We start from the raw sequence: 18,037 nt of genomic DNA on the forward strand, positions 1-18,037 counted from the left end.
GAGGCTGAGGCAGGCAGATCACTTGAGGTCAAGAGTTCAAGACCAGCCTGGCCAACATAGAGAAAACCCATCTCTACTAAAAATACAAAAATTAGCCAGGTGTGGTGGTGGGCACCTGTAGTCCCAGCTACTCAGGAGGCTGAGGTGGGAGGATCACTTGAACCCAGGAGGTGGAGCTTGTAGTTAGCAGAGATCAAACCACTGCACTCTAGCCAGCTTGAGCGACAGAGTGAGACTCAAAAAAGAAAAAAACAAAAAAAGAGTGGGAAAAATTGTCTGGAAATGATGGCATGTGCCAGTGTCTTAGCTACTTGGGAGACTGAGGCTGCAGGATCACCTGAGCCCAGGAGTTCGAAGCTGCAGTGAACCATGATCATGCCACTGCACTCTAGGCTGGGCAACAGAGCAAGACCCTATCTCGAAAACAAAAACAAAAAGCAAAAAACCCATTGTTGGCCCTAATCATATTTAGACACTCTGGAACAAATTGTGCCTCAGATTACCTTCATTTTGGACTTGTGGATTACATAACCCAATCAATGTACTCTCTCAGATGAGCCCCAGCCAGGAAAAGAGAAACCACAGTAGATATTTCAAAACAGGAGATTTGAAATAAAAGAATTTTACACAGTGAGAGACGAAAAATAGTAAAAGAATTTTACACAGTGAGAGATGAAAGAATTTTACACAGTGAGAGATGAAAAAGAGGATGCTGCAATAACTTGGGAGTAGGTTACTCCTAAGGCTGGCAGAAAAGAAGGGAGAGGGTGATTACCAGAGGAGGGTCTCATGATGCTGGTGAGGGGCTCCTCGGGGGAAACTGTGTAGCTTGGGGTCAGACCACTGAAGAGCAGGGGGCGTGATTTGACAGATGCTCGCACCCCCAGGGTGGTGGGCCAGGAATTGCTCTGATGTCCACAGTGAGTAGGTGAGGAAGCTGTCCAGCTGCTCCTCCAGCCTCCAGGTCCCAGGCTGGTGGTGAGCTCCAGCACCTCTGCAGGTGGATGGTGAGGGGCCCCTGGGAATGCTGAATGGAGCTGGCAAGTAGAGCTCACCGTCTGCTCCTGCTAGAGTGACACTGCCTGGAGCTGAAAGACAACAATGAGGTCCTTCTCCTCTTCTCTTACCCCAGTCTCCCTCTAGCGCCTCCTATGGGCAGAGTCTGTCAATTGTGACTTGCAGAGTACCCTTCTGGCATCACAGGGCAGTAGGGTGAGCTTAGACTTGACAGCCGAGAGGTAAAGGGCAGGTCTCACCAGCTCCAGTTGGGCTTCCATTCCTTGCATCTGGCTGGTACACTTAATTATCATAATTACTGCAATTAGAGCCTTAGCCCATTTTTCCTTGGGCCATAATCTGGAAACCATTTTGATCGTCCTAAATTCTATTGTTTAGTTTCAAATCTTCCGTGGATTGCTGGGGTGCCCATCTTCCAGCCTCTTGGATGGGAAGAGCAAGCTCAGGGAGGCCGGATACCAGCTTCACTCCAAGTTGACCACTTCCATTCTGGAAAAGCCCCCAGAGCAAGGAGACTTCAGGGCTCACTGCAAGAGGAAACGTGAGGCTCCTTCTTGGGGTGGGAGTTGGACTAGGATGTTTTCCAGCCACAAGAAACAGAAAGCCTTCCTTAATTGGCTTAAACAATGAGAAAATACGGTAGTCTCCCCAATCTCCGGTTTCAAGTTATGCAGTTTCAGTTACCCACAGTCAACTGTGGTCTGACAATATTAAATGAACAATTCCAGAAATAATCAATTTATAAATTTTAAATGTTGCACCATTCTAAGTAGCTGATGAAATCTCTATAGTCCTGTTGTGTTCTGCCTGGGACATAAATCATCCCTTTGTTCATCATACACACACTGTAGATGCCGCCTACCCCTTAATCATTCAGTAGCCATCTTGGTGATCAGAACAACCTTCGAGGTAGCATAACGCTTGTGTCTTTTCTTTTACCTAATAATGGCTCTAAATTCAAGAGCAGGGATGTTGACATATTGTTATACTAGCTCTATTTTATTATTAATTATTGTTGTAGTAGTCCATTCTCACACTGATGATAAAGACATAACCAAGACTGGGTAATTTATAATGAAAAAGAGGTTTAATGGACTCACAGTTCCACGTGGCTGGGGAGGTTTCACAATCATGGCAAAAAGGCCAAAGACACATCTTACATGGTGGCAGGAAAGAGATAATGACAGTCAAGCAAAAGGGGGAAATCCCATATAAAACCATCGGATTTTGTGAGACTTATTCACTACCATGAGAACAGGATGAGGGAACCACCCCCATGATTCAATTATCTCCCACTGGGTCCCTCCTACAACACGTGGGAATTATGGGAGCTACAATTCAAGATGAGATTTGGGTGTGGACACAGCCCAACCATATCACCTACTGTGCCTAATTTATAAATTGAACTTTAATATAGGTATATACGTATAGGAAAAAACATAGCATATATAAGGTTCAGTACTATGGCAGTTTCAGTCATTCATGGGGGATCTTGCAACATATCCCCTGCACATAACCGGGGACTACTGAGTAACATCTCCCATACCTGGAACGCCGGGTAGGCGGTTTCAAGGAAGGTTAGCTCCCCAGCTGAACTATACCCTGGAGAACACAGGTTGTCTCCATCTTTTCTATCTTGGTCCTCAGCTTGGTTCTTTGGGTAATCCCCTGGCTTCGTTACAACGGCTGCCTCAATTCCAAGCATGATATCTGGACTCTACATCAGTAGAAGAGCACCATCTTTTCTTTGTGTCTTTTCTTCAGATCTAGGAAGCCTTTCCCCTAGGCTTCACTATTGGAGTCCCAGGTCACATGTCCATCCCTGAGCCCATCACCATAAAGGGGAATGAACCACAACTGGCTCAGACCAACCAGGATTCACTCTCAAGCTGGAGATATGGTATCTACATAAGTCAAAGTTTGATAGAGAGACAGAAAGTGGCTCTACGTATAAACATGCAATGAGGGATTTGTTACAGAGGTTTGACCCTCTGCAATTGTGGGAACAGGTTCAACTGGCTCTACAGTGCTGTGGCTGTGGTTGGAAGTCCATGGGGTGGCAAGTGGAGAAGAGGACATGGATGTCAAGTGGAAAAAAGCAAGGACAAGCTGGATCCCCCACATGAGGATGATCTCCATGTCCTCCTGCAAGAGAAGTGGGTGTCCTTTGTCACTGAGGTCTGCCAAGGCCTTGAGGAAGCTGAAGAAGGATCCAGGCAGAGGCGAAGCACTTGCAGGCCCGCCCACCACACCCTGACAATGAAATGAGTGACACTGCCTGACTTTCGGAGCTTGACTTCTGCCCTCCAAATCTCAGGCAAGATACCTCTTGCGGCAAAACTGGAAACGTACAAGAAAGTGGACTCCAGAAAACTGCCAGCAGCCTAGGCATGCCAGTACATGACAAAGCCACCATAGTGACCATCTGAGGAGAGACTCCTGAACATGAGTGGGATGCTGTAAGCAAGAAGGAGGCGGAGAATAGATCTGGGTGAGGCCACCCAAAGTGTCTGCACCTCAAGAGGATCAGTTTTAGCTCGTAGTGGAATCCAGTGTTAAGAGGGGTTTGTGTGTGTAAAGTTCACACAAAGATGAGATAAAACAAAACTGTGTAAGTGGACTGTCCTCAGTCCCTCTCTCTCCTTCTCTCTCTCTCTCTTCTTTTCCCCAAAGGATAACTTTAAAGAGAAGGTCCTCTGGGCCTCTCATGGGCCAACCTCTGGCAGAAAACACTCAAGAAGAATAAACTCATGCCTTCAGCATTTAGTGGCGTGCCTGCCCCACCTCTGAGTCATGCCACCCTGTCCACTTCCCCTGCTGGGATCCTGCTCTCTCCACTTCCTGTTCTTATTCCACAAGCACACATTAAGCACCAACTGTGTGCTGGAGGCACTGGTGGCAAGAGGAGAAGGAAATGAAGTGGAGCTCCATTTCTAGGGGGGACCTTCCTTCCCCTGCCCCAAATGGCTCCTACGTCTACAAACCCACCCAGATGTCATCTCAGGCACTCGAACAAAATCCCCAAAGCCCTGCACATGTCTCTGCATGGCTGTAAGTGATTATCTACAAGCATGTGTGTATATGGACATGCCATTTTGTTTTCAATGAACGTTTTAGTTTTGCTGGTCTCATCTTCCCCCTGGAGCGCATAAGAACTTTGAAAGTCAGGTTTCTGTTTTCCTCTCTGCTTATAACTACATGCCATGTGCAGGGCGGCTGTGCTCAAAAGGGAGAACTCCAACAGGATTTCGTTTCCAAAGACAACAAGTAGCATTTTCCCAGAGCCTTGGAAGACGCAAAATGTGTTTTGTACATACAAGCTCCTCTGTTCCTGACATCCCACATCCCACTCTGTGTGGTCCCTGACACACCTGTTGTTAGCGGTCCCTATTACCGTCTCATTCTACTGATGAGGCAACTAAGGCTCGGGGCGGGGCAGGGGGTAGGGTTGAGAAAGTTATAGAAGCTGAGCTCCATCCAGCACGTGCTCCTGCATCTTGGGGTCCATACTCAGAACCCCAGGTGCACTGACCCCTGGGGTCTGTGGGTGTGAACGCATTGTTACACATTTCCTGGAGGCTTATTCGATGGTGGGCACTGAGCTATGGCTTTCCACACTCGAGTACTAGGTAACACTATTATCTTCTCTTTTAGTGAGGAAACCAAAGCTTAAGGAGTTTATATAACTTGTAAGTGGCAAAGCTAGAGCTTCAATCTAGGTCCTTCTAACACAAAAATGCACGTCTTTTACTCTTATGTCAACTGTGATCTAAAATGATTTGAGTGAACGTCTAGAATTCACTTTTCCATACCTGTGGAACAGGGCTCTGAAGTTAGACCACCGGGATTAAATCCCAACTCTGCCGCTTTGGGCAAAGTCCGTCATCTCTACGAGTGTTTCCTCTTCGGTGCTGTGATTAATCAAACAAACAAAAAAATAGTTCCAACTTCATAAGCTTGTTGTGAGAATCAAACAAAAGAAAAAAAATACGCATGTGCTAGCTTCCCACAATGTCTGGCATGAGGTATGAGTTGAGCACCCAGTGAATGTGAGTTTTAATTCTTATCACAGCAATCCTTTTTCTTATTGGCCTTTTACAGTCATCCTGGCCACAGCTTTCCCAACAGAGCTGTCTTTTTAGGGCATGATCTGCACTGAAGGGCCTGAATTCTGGGGAGCCTCAAGATCCCCCAGAAGCTTGCACTGGAACTATCACTGCAGCTGCCCAGGAGATCCTGTGTGTGCAGCCAGGCCTTTATTGATGTCCTATCTTAGCCGTCCCCACTCAGCTGCTGCACACGTGTTCCATAAATGGAAATCATTAGCAGCTAGCCCCATAAACACTCCCTCCTAGCCGTGTTGTGCAGCGTGTGCTGGCTGTGTGGCAACCACTCAGTCAAGCCTATCAGCCCAGATACGAAACAGCCATCAGTGTGCATAAAAACCAGCATGCCCTAAAAAGAGCCTTCCAGGGGCCAAGGGGGGGGGGGGGGGGGGGGGGGGGGGAGTGGGGAACAGCTCCTCCCGGTTGCCTGAACAAACGCTGCTTTCACTCATCTCCCAGCAAAAAACCGGTTAGTTCAGGAGAAGAATTAGAGATCTGGCATGGGCTTTTCCACAGGGACAGTTAAAAGTGATGATCTTCTTTGCATTTAATGAAACTTCTTTATTACATTCTCCTTACCCTCAAGTTAATCGAGGGAGTAGATTCACTGTAAAGGGACTGACAGTCTTGATTTTGCAAAGCTGAAGCCGTGCCATTGCAAGCACATAAAAATGCATTATGTATTCAAGTGATTGAAGAGGAAAACTCAAGGAGCCGGGAGCTATGTCAATCTCGCTCACTCTCAGTAGGTTCTGGTAGAGCCCGGAATAGGGAAAGATCTGAAGCATGGCCAGGCTCTTGCTAAACTGGGGTGGGGCAGGAGCAGTGGAAGCATGAGGAAGCTGGTGTCTCAGGGAGGGGATGCAGGTAGCCAGGTCAGAGAACTGCAGATTCACAACCCTGATGATTAACAACCCTGATGCAACCCTGTAGACCACACTGTTCTTCCGAAGAAGATGGGATTAGATGCGTTTAACAAGTGATTCCTTACTTGAGTACAATGATGGCAGTGGACGCTCCAGAGAGCAGGTAAATTCATCTCTCTCAGCCTCAGTTTCTCCATGTGCAAAGTGGAAGTAACTATAGAAGATCAGGTGTTGGAAGAAGCAGGTTGTCTTGGCTGGGGTTATACTTAGGGCTGGCACAAAGAAAGACATGGTGATTGTCACGCCCTCTCTGGAGCACCCACGAGGGTGTGGCTGAGGAAACGCCCTGGATGTAAATAAGGTGAGAGGCCTTTGGGGTAGCCATGGCTTAGCATGAAACTGCTTCTGAGCTTGAGGCTGCTGAGGCGAACTCCGGGTTACCCCCTGGCCTTCTGCCAGGCAATCCAAGGATCAGAGAAGATCAGAGGGATAGAAAGAGGAAGGGAAAGAAAGGCGGCGAGGAAAAGGCGGAACAGAGAGGAGGCAACTGGGCCAGCTGGGGGAAGAAGAGGACACCCAGGCAGGGCGGAGGAGCCACAGGGCAGCTTCCTCAGTGGTAGGCACAGCAAGTCCTATGGTCAGCCCAGTACCTAAGGAAGAGGGTGTGTGCGGGCTGCACTGCTGGTTCTTTCTCTGAGGCAGAGAAGGGGTCCGGCGCTCAAAGAGATGTAAGGATCTATTTTCCGATCATGTGACCATTGCTGGGGAAAGCACCACCCTAATTGCAATATCCCAGAACCCAGGGCCCTCAGCACTGATGAAGGCTGGGCCCCTGTCCACCCAGAGCTCATTATTGTGTTAGGGAAGCACGGTGGCCTTTGGAACTATAGTGTCCCTCCCAGGATTTCAGGAGCTGAAGATGGCTCCATTCCTCCTGCTTCTTACCCATCCTCCATATCTTGAACCCACCAAGCAAACATACAGTATTTCTCCCTCTCAGGCCTTTGTCAAAATAAAGTTCTCTGCCTCTTCTCAGTCCCTTCTTGGAAGTCCTTCTCTGGGGGTGACAGAGGAAGATGAGGAGGGGCATGCAGGAGGGAAGCAGGTGCTGCAGAGAGAGATGGGAATGGAGAGGGAAGCCCGCCAATGTTACTTTGCCAACGTTGGAGCCCAGAGGGCTCGGGACAGATACACCAGACATGCAGCCCTAGATGGACTCAGACACCAGGACAGGCAGGTCACAATGACCGGAATTAGATCAATAGCTGGCTAAGGCACGCTACCCAGTCCCCAAGCACTGCCCAGGGAACCCCGTAGCACTTCCCCTGGCCAGCCCCATGAAGCGCTCCAGGACCGTCCCTCGAGGCTGGTGGGAACCCCATCCTCTCAGCTCCTTCCTCCCACTGCCCATATTCAGAAAGCTGTCTCATCAAACCCGAACCAGAGTGGAGTCTCTCTCTGCAGAGGGAAACTCCTCATATGGCCTCCATCCTCTCTAAGAACCTTCTGTATTTCTCTGCTCAGATGACGCCCCACTCTGGCCTTCAGGAGGGAAACCTTCTTTGCAAATTCTTGGCAGCACCATTTCCTACGGTCCCATCTCCCGCACCCCTGATAGTTGAGGCTGCTGAAATGTACCTAAAAGGACGCGTTGCTCTTCCGGAGCCTTTATTATTTCAGTCTTTCTGTCTGCCCAGTTGCCCTAGCCTTGCGTGAAATGTTAATAACTTCAGAAACAAATCTGAGCGATGATGGGGCCAGTGGTGGAGTGTGGAAACTTCCCCCTCGCTGGTACCTCCAACCTGTGATCCTCTGACATTTCTAAAGTTTGCTGCATTTCCTTCATCTCGCCACTCGCTCCCTAGGTTTGATGTTTTGTTTGTTATCCCTTGAAATTATATACCCCCTTAAGAGAGAAAAAGAAAGTTGAATGTGGAGAACAAAGAAAGTTAAGGCCTTTTAAAGCACTTTTATGGAGGCTTTTCATGAACTTTACAAACGGAGTAAAAAACAAGTGTGAAAGGATTTTTCAAGGAAGGAACATGCTTTTGCAATTTGCTGGAACTTTTCCCTTGTGTTCCAGAAAAGCAGCCTCCCCATTACTCACCAGGGAGGCACGCAGGCCAGGGAGGAAGGGGAATCAGCGAATGAAAACAGGCTTTCCCCATCCATGTGTAAACGGCACTTAATAATCAAATTGAAAAAACACGCAAATGAAATTAAAACGTTTTCCAAATGGGCTGCAGCCTGGAGGCCAGACTTTGTGGGGCCATGGCCTGGCGTATTTATATCTCTGCCCTAGTTGGGCCCCAGGCAACGTAGCTGTGGGGACAGCCAGATTCAACAGGAGGGTAGGACACAAGGGGCCCCTCAAGGCAGGGACTTCGGATGGCAACCCCACCGTCTCTGTGAATCCACTCTCCAGGGCGCTCTCCCACGTGCTGGGACTCCTGCTCAGACCTCTCTCAGATGGCAGAACCCTCGCTTGACCCTGTATCTGCTCTCAGTCACTCACTCCCTCATGTGCTCCTTCATTGGCTCGCTCAGTCCCATCAACATTATGGACTGGCCCTCTCTTTTCCAATCTTAAAGCAAAAAAAGAAAAAAGAAATCAAAAAGCCCCAAACTTCTCTTGACCCCCTGCCCCTTTGTCTGTGACACCCCACCTCCCCCCCGCCCCCGCCGCCAACTCTGCTGTACGCACTGTTTCCAATGGTCTCTTCCTAGTCACCCCCAGGCCTCATCCTGGCAGGCCTTTCCTACTTCCCTCCACCAAAACTGCCCTGCCGAGGTCAAGGTCAGCTGTGCCTCTGTGTGGATCAACCCAGGCCTTGGGTCTCATTTTTGAGCCAGCAGGGAACCCATATGATTGCCTCCCACATCCACACTCGGCTTCCAAGGCACCACTTTCTGTGGGTTCCCTTCCCTCACACTGGCCAGTCCTTCAGAGCCACCTTGGCTGATCCCTACTTTTCTCCTGACCTCTTGCCTTGGAAGGCCCGGTGCTCACTCCTTGGCCCTTTTCTCTTCCTTATCCTCATTCCCTCCATGATCTCATTGAGTTTTATGGCTTTGAAATCATCTAATCTGCTGATGGCTCCCAAATTTTTATCTCCTTTCATAGCTTCTCCCCTGATTTTTTTTTTGTTTGTTTGTTTTTTGAGTCAGGGTCTCACTCTGTCACCCAGGCTGGAGTGCACTGGCATGAGGTTCACTGCAGCCTCAAACTCCTGGGCTCAAGCAGTCCTCCCACCTCAGCCTCCCAAATAGCTGGGACTATAGGTGTGAACCACCACACCCAGTTAAATTTTAAAATTTTGTAGAAATGGGGTCTCATTATATTGCCCAGGCCAGTCTCAAACTCCTGGGCTCAAGCGATCGGCCCACCTTAGCCTTCCAAAGTGCTGGCTTTACAGATGTGAGCCACCACACCTGGTCACCCTTGAATTTCAGACTTGCATACCCAGCTGTCTGCTCAACTTCTCCACTTGGATGTTACATAGATATTTCAAACTGAATATGCCGAAAGTGGAGTCAAGTTCAAAGTCTTTACCAATTGCATCCAAGACCCTATGAATTTTACCCTCCCCCAACTTGCTCACCCTCCTCTGGTCACACTGGCCTCCTTGTCTGTCCTTGAACAGGCTGGACAGTGTCCCCTTTTGGAACCTTTGCATTGACTCTTCCCCTCCTTTGTAAGGTTCTTTCTGCAGATATCCATGCAGCTAATTTTAGAGTTTAATTTTTTTATGAACCAGGATCCAATCAAAAATATTTTTGTGATTGACTCTTTTTAGCTTCTTTGTAAAAATAACAATGATTAAAAAAAAAAATCCTGGCTAGGTGCAGTGGCTCACACTTGGATTCCCAGCACTTTGGGAGGCCAAGACAGGAGGATCGCTTGAAGCCAGGAGTTCAAGACCAGTCTGGTCAGCAAACAGAGACCTCATTTCTATAAAGTATTTAAAAATTTAGCCACATGTGGTGGTGCACACCTGTAGTCCTAGCTTCTTAGGAGGATCATTTGAGTCCAGGAGTTTGAGGTTGCAGTGAACTATGATCATACCACTGTACTCCAGCCTGAGTGACAGGGTGAGACCCTATCTCAAATACATAAATAAAGAGATCATCTTGATTGTCTTGTGGAGTGTCCCATGCTCTGCAGTTGTTTGATCATTTTCTTTCGTGTCATTGGCCTTGTTCTTCTATCTCGTGTGGACTGTAAATGTGGCTTCCTGTCAGTCCTTCCCACACTGCGTATCTTGGTAGCGTTTGACACTCCTTCCTATTGCCCTGTGCTCTTGTGCTCTTGGCCAGTTCCCCGCCTGTGTCTTTAGCAGCTTGTTCTCAGGCAGCCTCATTTAGGGTTGCTTATCCTTCCTCACTCATGTGGCCACCTAGAATGTCACTGTTCCCCAAAGTTTCATCTTTTCTGACAATAACGCAAATTCATTTACTTCCATGTCTTCATATACCTTTTTAACGTTAATGGCCCCAAATTTATAGCTCAAATTATCTCCCAGAGTCTCCAGTTGGACATTATTCATTCTTTACTTTCTGTCCTTCTCAGTCTCTCTCTTCTCCATTTCTCTCTAGAACCAATTATGTGCTGGGCATTGCAAATGAATCCAAGAATAAGAGAGACATCCTTGTTAGTCTCATGGAGCTTCCTACAGGAAAGATGGACTATAAACAAATAAGCTGGAGGGTTGGCAGGAGCAATGCATGCAAGGTACCGAAGGCCACATTGAGGACTTTGGGCTACAGCCTAGAGGACTGAGAAATCCCTGATTAGACTTGATCAGTCTACAATGTGGAAAACAGACCACAGGGGACAAGAGCAGGGACATGCCCAGGCAGAAGATAAGTAAGATCTGATGGTGCCAGCCCAAACTTAACATAGCACAAACTGGAAACTGGTCATTATTTTTTCCTAAAATGTTTTCTAGTCTTTCTTAGCCAATCACCCAGTTATCTAGACCGGACGCCTAGAGCCCCTGCCTTAGTTCAGAGCCTCACAGGTTTGACGGTTGCCTCCTAGATGGTCTCCTTGTCTCAGTCCAGTCTCCCTGCACTCTGTCTTCCTCATGAAGAGCATTGACTTTTCTTCCCTTCTTGCTTCTGCTCCCTGACTTCCTGGAGTTGCCGCCTCCAGGGCTAAGGGAATTGAACATTGTTGTTACAGAACTCAAAAAAAAAAAAAAAAAATCTGTGGCACGCTTGGGTGTCGAAACTCTACTAGTGGATTTGTCTTTTATACCTGGAGCCATACCTAGAATGTTTTGAGGACATTCCAATCTCAGAACAAAGTTCCATCTTAGCATTTTATTCCTCCTCCTTCTGACCCATCCAGTTGTGGGGCTGATGAAGCAGATAGTGACCAACAGCCAAAGGGCGGGCCCCTTGTGGAGTGGGGTGGGGAGGGCAGCAAGAGGAAGCTAGAAGCTCAGGACACAAGAAGAGCTTCTCAGGTGCGCTTTGTAGGCTGAAAGGTGACTGTGGGGTTAGTCCCAATATTTTAGAGGTTAATACGATCTGAGGATGAGTTCAGTTATAGTGGGAGTCTACACTAAACTCCTCAACACATTCTGGACTCAAATAGGGATGGGAAATTGCAACTGAACTTTATTAGGAAGTGATTGAACCCTTTTCAAAATGTGCACGTGCACATGCCTGCATGTGTGTGCTTCCCTCGTTGTGGGGTGGAGCATAACCTTCCTGCTCCCACCTCTCAAATGTAAGCAGATATCTGGAATCCTCCAGCATGGAGCACAAGAGGTGAGGTCAAAGAACAAAAGGATAAACTACTGAAAGCCACACACTGTGATGTGCTGAACACATCATCATGCAAGGCAGGTGAGAGATGCTTTCTCCTTTGTGTGAGTTGGGATCATAGGCAAGAGGAAGGCCAGGCCACATACTAGGATACTCAGGAAAGAAAGATGGAGCTGGCAGGCAAGGAGCAGGGCCAAGAAACTGGGACAGAGGGGAGTGGATGGGGAACCAAGACCTGTATTTTAGGTTTCCTATTGCTTGCTTGCTTGCTTGGTTTTTTTTTTTTTTTTTTTTTTTTTTTGAGATGGAGTCTCGCTCTGTTGCCCAGGCTGGAGTGCTGTGATGCAATCTCGGCTCACTGCAAGCTCCACCTCCGGGTTTCACGCCATTCTCCCTCCTCAGCCTCCCGAGTAGCTGGGACTACAAGCGCCTGCCACCACGCCCAGCTAATTTTTTTTATTTTTAGTAGAGATGGGGTTTCACCATTCACAGGATGGTCTCGATCTCCTGACCTCATGATCCATGATCCGCCCACCTCGGCCTCCCAAAGTGCTGGGATTACAGGCATGAGCCACCGCTCCCAGCCTCCCATGGCTTTCTTATAACTATTAAAGTCTGTACCTTTAGCAGCATGGTCCTTAGAAAGGCTGAGAAAATGCTTTTTAATTCTGAAGCTGAGAGCTCATTTCAACTCATGTTCACTCTGCTCCCCTGGTCCTCCACTTTGGCATGATTAGAAAGGTTTGAGTCCACCTGGCTGAAGGCGTAAATGAAAGCTCAGCTGGCTCGAGCCTTCCCACCAGGGCTAAGTAGGTAGATGAGTAACAGGATTCAAAGAAGCTGCATTTCAGAGGGTCTAACCACGGTGATTCATCTCCTCAGGACCTCCAGCGAAATAAGACCCTGTGGCAGCCAAAAAATACTTCCAAGGTCAGAAATCTGTGCTGGATCTTTATCCTGGAGCCAACAAACAATAAAAATCAACATTAGTTGATAATAGTCCTTGAGTCCCTAGAGAAGTTGGGACTAAAGAACCCAGAGGCAGTCCTTAAATTATTTCTTCTCACATATTTCCTGACCATGGCCTAGGCATGATATCTGGAGGAGAAAGATTACAAGGTAAGCTCCCTTTTCACTAAAGTGCAGTTTAGTAAGGGAGGAAGGCAATGGCACAAGTGATTGTGATTCAATGAAATAAGGACTATAAGAGGACATAGTATGTGGGGCTAGGATGCAGAGGAAGTCAAGGCTACCTCTCTTTGATTAAATTAAAAAATGGACTTTTGAGATGAGGTTTTTTTGTTGTTGTTTGTTTTGTTTTGTTTTGTTTGAGACAGAGTCTCAGTCTGTCACCCAGGCTGGATGCAGTGGTGCAATCTCGGCTCACTGCAACCTCTACCTCTCAGGTTCAAGCGATTCTCCTGCCTCAGCTTCTTGAGTAGCTGGGATTACAGGTGTGCACCACCACACCGGGCTTTTTGTATTGTTAGTAGAGATGGGTTTCACCATGTTGGTCAAACTGGTCTTGAATGCCTGACCTCAAGTGATCCACCTGCCTCGACCTCCCAAAGTGCTGGGATTTCAGGCGTGAGCCATCACCCTGGACCGAGATGAGTCTTGATGAATGAGTAGGAGTTCTTCAGAAAGAAGGGTGGAAGATGCCTCCGGGCTGACTCTCTAGCCAGAAGGAACACACAATATTTTTTTAAAAGGTTCTGGGGGAAATAAAGCAGAGACTTAAACAGGACCTGTACACCAATGTTCATAGCAGGATTATTCACAAGGGTGAAAAGATGGAAGCAACCCAACTTTCCATCGACGGCTGAATGGATAAACAAAATGTGGGCCACGCCTACAGTATTATTCAGCCATAAAAGTGAATGCAATCTGACACATGTTAAATATGGACGAATCTCAAAGACCTCCTGTGAAATAAGCCAGACACAAAAAACCAAATAGTGTATGCTTCCACTTATATGGATTATCTGGAGTAGTAAAATTTATAGAGACAGAAAGTAGAATGGTTGCCAGGGGCTTGAGAGAAGGGAGAATGCTTTTGTTTGATTGGCATAAGGTTTCAGTTGGGGAAGATGAAAAAGTTCCGGAGATACATGGTGGGAATGGTTGCACAACAATGTGAACGTACTTAATATCACTGAGCTGTCTACATAAAAATGGTTAAAATGATATATTTTATGAGATGTATATTTTATTACAATTTTTAAAAATTAACAAGAAAAAAGATGTGGGGAGAGGAACGATTGTGGTATATTGAGGAAAAGGTGAATTCATAGGCCTGGCTAAGACTTCAAGTGTGGGTGAGAGACTGACAAGGTAGGTTTAGTCCGGGTAATAAAACATTTTGTACTTGGGGAGATGGGGCTTTACCTTGGAGGGGGGTAATAAAGAATTACTGGAGAAGTGGGGAAGGACCAGGTTTTTCAGGAAAGACTCAGCCTGTAGAGTAGAAGGACCAGAGGTGGAGGCCAACTTCAGTGCTGTGAGATGTGATGGGAGCTGGAACTGCTATGGAGATGAAGAGGACACAGAAGCATCAAGAGATGAAGTCAAAAGCTGGGCATGGTGGCTTACGCCTGTAATCCCAACACTTTGGGAGGCTGAGGCAGGAGGATCACTTTAGTCCAGGAGTTCAACAGCAGTCTGGGAAACATGGCAAAACCCTGTTTCTACAAAAAAGACAAAACCTAGCCAGGTGTGGTGGTGTGCACCTGTGGTCCCAGTTATTCAGGAGGCTGAGGTGGAAGGAACAGTTGAGCTGGAGAGGTGGAGGCTGCAGTGAATCTAGATTGCACCACTATACTCCAGCCTGGATGACAAAAGGAGACCCTATCTAAAAACAAACAAACAAACAAAAAAACACAAGAGATGAAGTCAAACAAACAGGACTGTGTGCCTATTGATTTGAGCCAGATCAGTTGAGGGCGAATGGGAAATTGAGGATGGGTGGTTTGGTTTGGGTGGCTAAGTGGACACCAGCCACAAATAAGGATCTTCATGAAGAAGAATGTGTTTTGTGGGAAAGAAAACAAAATCAATTTGAGACCTATTTAATAAATAGGTATGTGTATTTAGTGCCACATGATTATATAATGCCTCTTACTTGCATCAATTTATTTTGCTTGTGTTGTTCTTGTCTCTAAGTCAGGTTTTTGAGCATATAGATCTGGTGCATTCATTCATTTATTCATTCAGTAAGCATTTATTGAGCACATTCTCTTTGCTTGCGACACTTACACAATCCTCAACTCCACTCCAGCCCTATACCAAGAATAGGCAGTGATCTGGGCATGGAATTCAGGTCTTTTTCACTAGACAATGGCTTCCCCCACCTGAAGACAGAAAGCAAAGTGTATATATAACATGGCTTTCTCTATGCTTGAATCTTATTTAAATTCTCACAACAACCCGATGTGATCAGTACTACTGTTTTTAGGGGAGGAATGAGAGGGAAGGGTTGCAAAAAGACAAGGAGAAGCTTTTGAGAATGTTGGATATGCTTATTATGATTGTTATATTTGTTTAACTGGTATATGCATAGGTCAAAACTGACCAAATGGAACATTTTAAAGTTGTGCAGTTCATTGCATGGTAAGTATACCTCATTGATGCTGTTTTATAAAAGTGTTGGGCAACAACAACAAAGTAGCTTTTGATGAGGTATCATTTGCTGAGGGGCAATCAGTTAATTTAGTTTTGAAAAACAAACAAAAAATCTGTCTTTCTATGTTTTTCTTTTCTTTTCTTTTCTTTTTTTTTTTTTTTTTTTTTTTTTTTTTTTTTTTTTTTTTGAGACAGGGTCTCACTCTGTTGCCCCCACTGGAGTCCAGTGGTGAGATCATGGCTCACTGCAGCCTCAATCTCCTGGGCTCAAGCGATCCTCCCACCTCAGCCTTTTGAGTAGCTGAGACCACACGTGCAAGCCGTCACACCTGGTTAATTTTTTAAAAAAATTTTTTTTGGTAGAGATGGGGCTTCTTCATGTTGCCCAGGTTGGTCTTGAACTCCTGGGCTGAAGAGATCCACCCACCTTGGCCTCCCCAAAGTGCTGGGATTATAGGCGAGAGCCACTGAACCCAGCCCTTATTCTTCTTTACACTTCAGCCTCTCTTCCCCCACCCACTTTTTTTTCTTTGGTGCCTACTTTTTCTCTCTACCTTCTCCACAATTTATTTGGTTCAGATAGAGCTGGATTTTTGTTTGCTGTTTCAGGTAGAAGTTTAATTTCCATATGGTCAAATTCGCCCTTTTAAGTTTATAGTTCTGTATGTAAACACCATCACCATCAAGAGAGAGGACATTTCCATCATCCCCCAAATTCCCCTATACCTCTTTGGACTTAATCCCCAACTCCTGGCAATTACTGTTGGATTTTCTATCCCTATGGTTTTGCCTTTTCCAGAATGTCATATGAATGGAGTCTGCTTCTTTCATTTGGCACAGGGTTTCTCACCCTGGCACTGTTGACATTGTGGGCCAGATCATTCTTTGCTGTGCCGGCCTGTCCCGTGCACTACAGAATGTTTAGCAGCATCTCTGGTATCCACCCACTAGATTCCAGTAACACCTCTCTCCCCAGTTGTCACAACCACAAATGTCTTCAGGCACGGCAAAATGCCCCCTAGGGGGCAGAATCACTCCTGATTGAGGACCGCTGACCTAGCTTAATGCATTTGAGAGCATCCACGTTGGTGCATGTATCCATAGTTTCATCTTTTCTACTTACACAACCCTTTTTACTTAAACAATCACAGGTATTGCATACCTGCAAAATACAACAGTTCAAAGTAAGCCCCAAAGAACCAAATAGACACAGACCAAAAGCACGCTTGGAGTGGGTTTCTCTGGTGTGAGGAATGAATGGGTATGTAAATGGCAGGTTTCGTTTGCCTCTGAAATCAATTCTTTCCCAAGATGGACACTTGAATGATGGAGTCAGCTGCTCTCAATCTGAGTAGAAAGCAGTGGCCAAACTATCTCCTGCTACTGAACTTCCCTTAAAGTATCCACACTCGGCCACACTCGGGGTCAACAACTGAAAAGATCACAAGATGTGGATGACCACTGATATGGTTTGGCTGTGTCCCTGCCCAAATGTCATCTTGAATTATAGCTCCCATAATTCCCACCTGTTGTGGGAGGTGCCCCGTGGAAGATAATTGAATCATGGGGGCAGTTTTCCCCATACTGATCTCATGGTAGTGAATTAGTCTCAGGAGATTTGATGGTTTTATAATGGGTTTCCCCTTTCACTTGGCTCTCATTTTGTCTTGCCTGCTGCCATGTAAGATGTACCTTTGCTCTTCCTTCATCTTCTGCCATGATTGTGAGGCCTCCCCAGCCACGTGGAACTGTGAGTCCATTGAAATCCAGTCTGAGGTATGTCTTTATTAGCAGTGTGAGAACAGAGTAATACAACCATTAAGGGCAACACCACTCACTGATGGGCAGGATGAGCTTCTCAGTCTATCTCTTGCTGTTTGCTGTATAAAGCACAGATTATAATGCGAATCAGACGGTTAGTGTGGCTATGAGGAAGTGCTAGGAAATGAAGAAAAAAAGCAAGTGACTGGGGCAGACACAGCCATTGCACCACTCTGGGGTTTCCACAGTTGACTTGTTGGCTCATCTGTGCATACTTCATGTTGTCTGTCCGCTAACCGGCCTGCACCCACTTAACTGTGAATGACCACACATCTGTCCTGGGCTGTGAGCAGCCACCAATGCACTTAAGGAATGAGGTAGGGATTTCTTCAGGGACATGTTCTCCAAACTTCTGGAGGGGGGGGTGAGCTAAAGAGAAAGGGCAACAGTTGTGAAGGATAAAGAAGGAGGAAGTAGGGTCGGGCAGGGAGAGGCTCAGAACACAATCAGATCTTACATTACCTGCCGAGCTCTGGAGCAAAGATTACCTATTACAGGAGTCATGTATTGGGCACAAATGACCAGGCCCTGGTACACTTTGCTATGTCTGGCCATTGGCTGGTGGCTGACTGAGCCAGACATGGATCCTAAAGGTGGTATAGCTGGAGACTGGTAACTAACTATACTCCTTACAGTTGAATGGCAAGTTTTTGTGTTTTTGCTTTTGTTTTGTTTTTTGAGACAGGGTCTTTCTCTGTTGCACAGGCTTGGGTGCAGTGGCACAGACAGCTCACTGCAGCCTCAAACTCCCGGGCTCAAGTGATCCTCCTGCCTCAGCCTCCCAAGTAGGTGGGATTATAGGTGTGTACCATCATGCCTGCTCTTTTTTTT

The sequence above is a fragment of the Piliocolobus tephrosceles genome, chromosome 3 (assembly GCF_002776525.5).
Source record: "Piliocolobus tephrosceles isolate RC106 chromosome 3, ASM277652v3, whole genome shotgun sequence".
Classification (NCBI taxonomy): Eukaryota; Metazoa; Chordata; class Mammalia; order Primates; family Cercopithecidae; genus Piliocolobus; species Piliocolobus tephrosceles.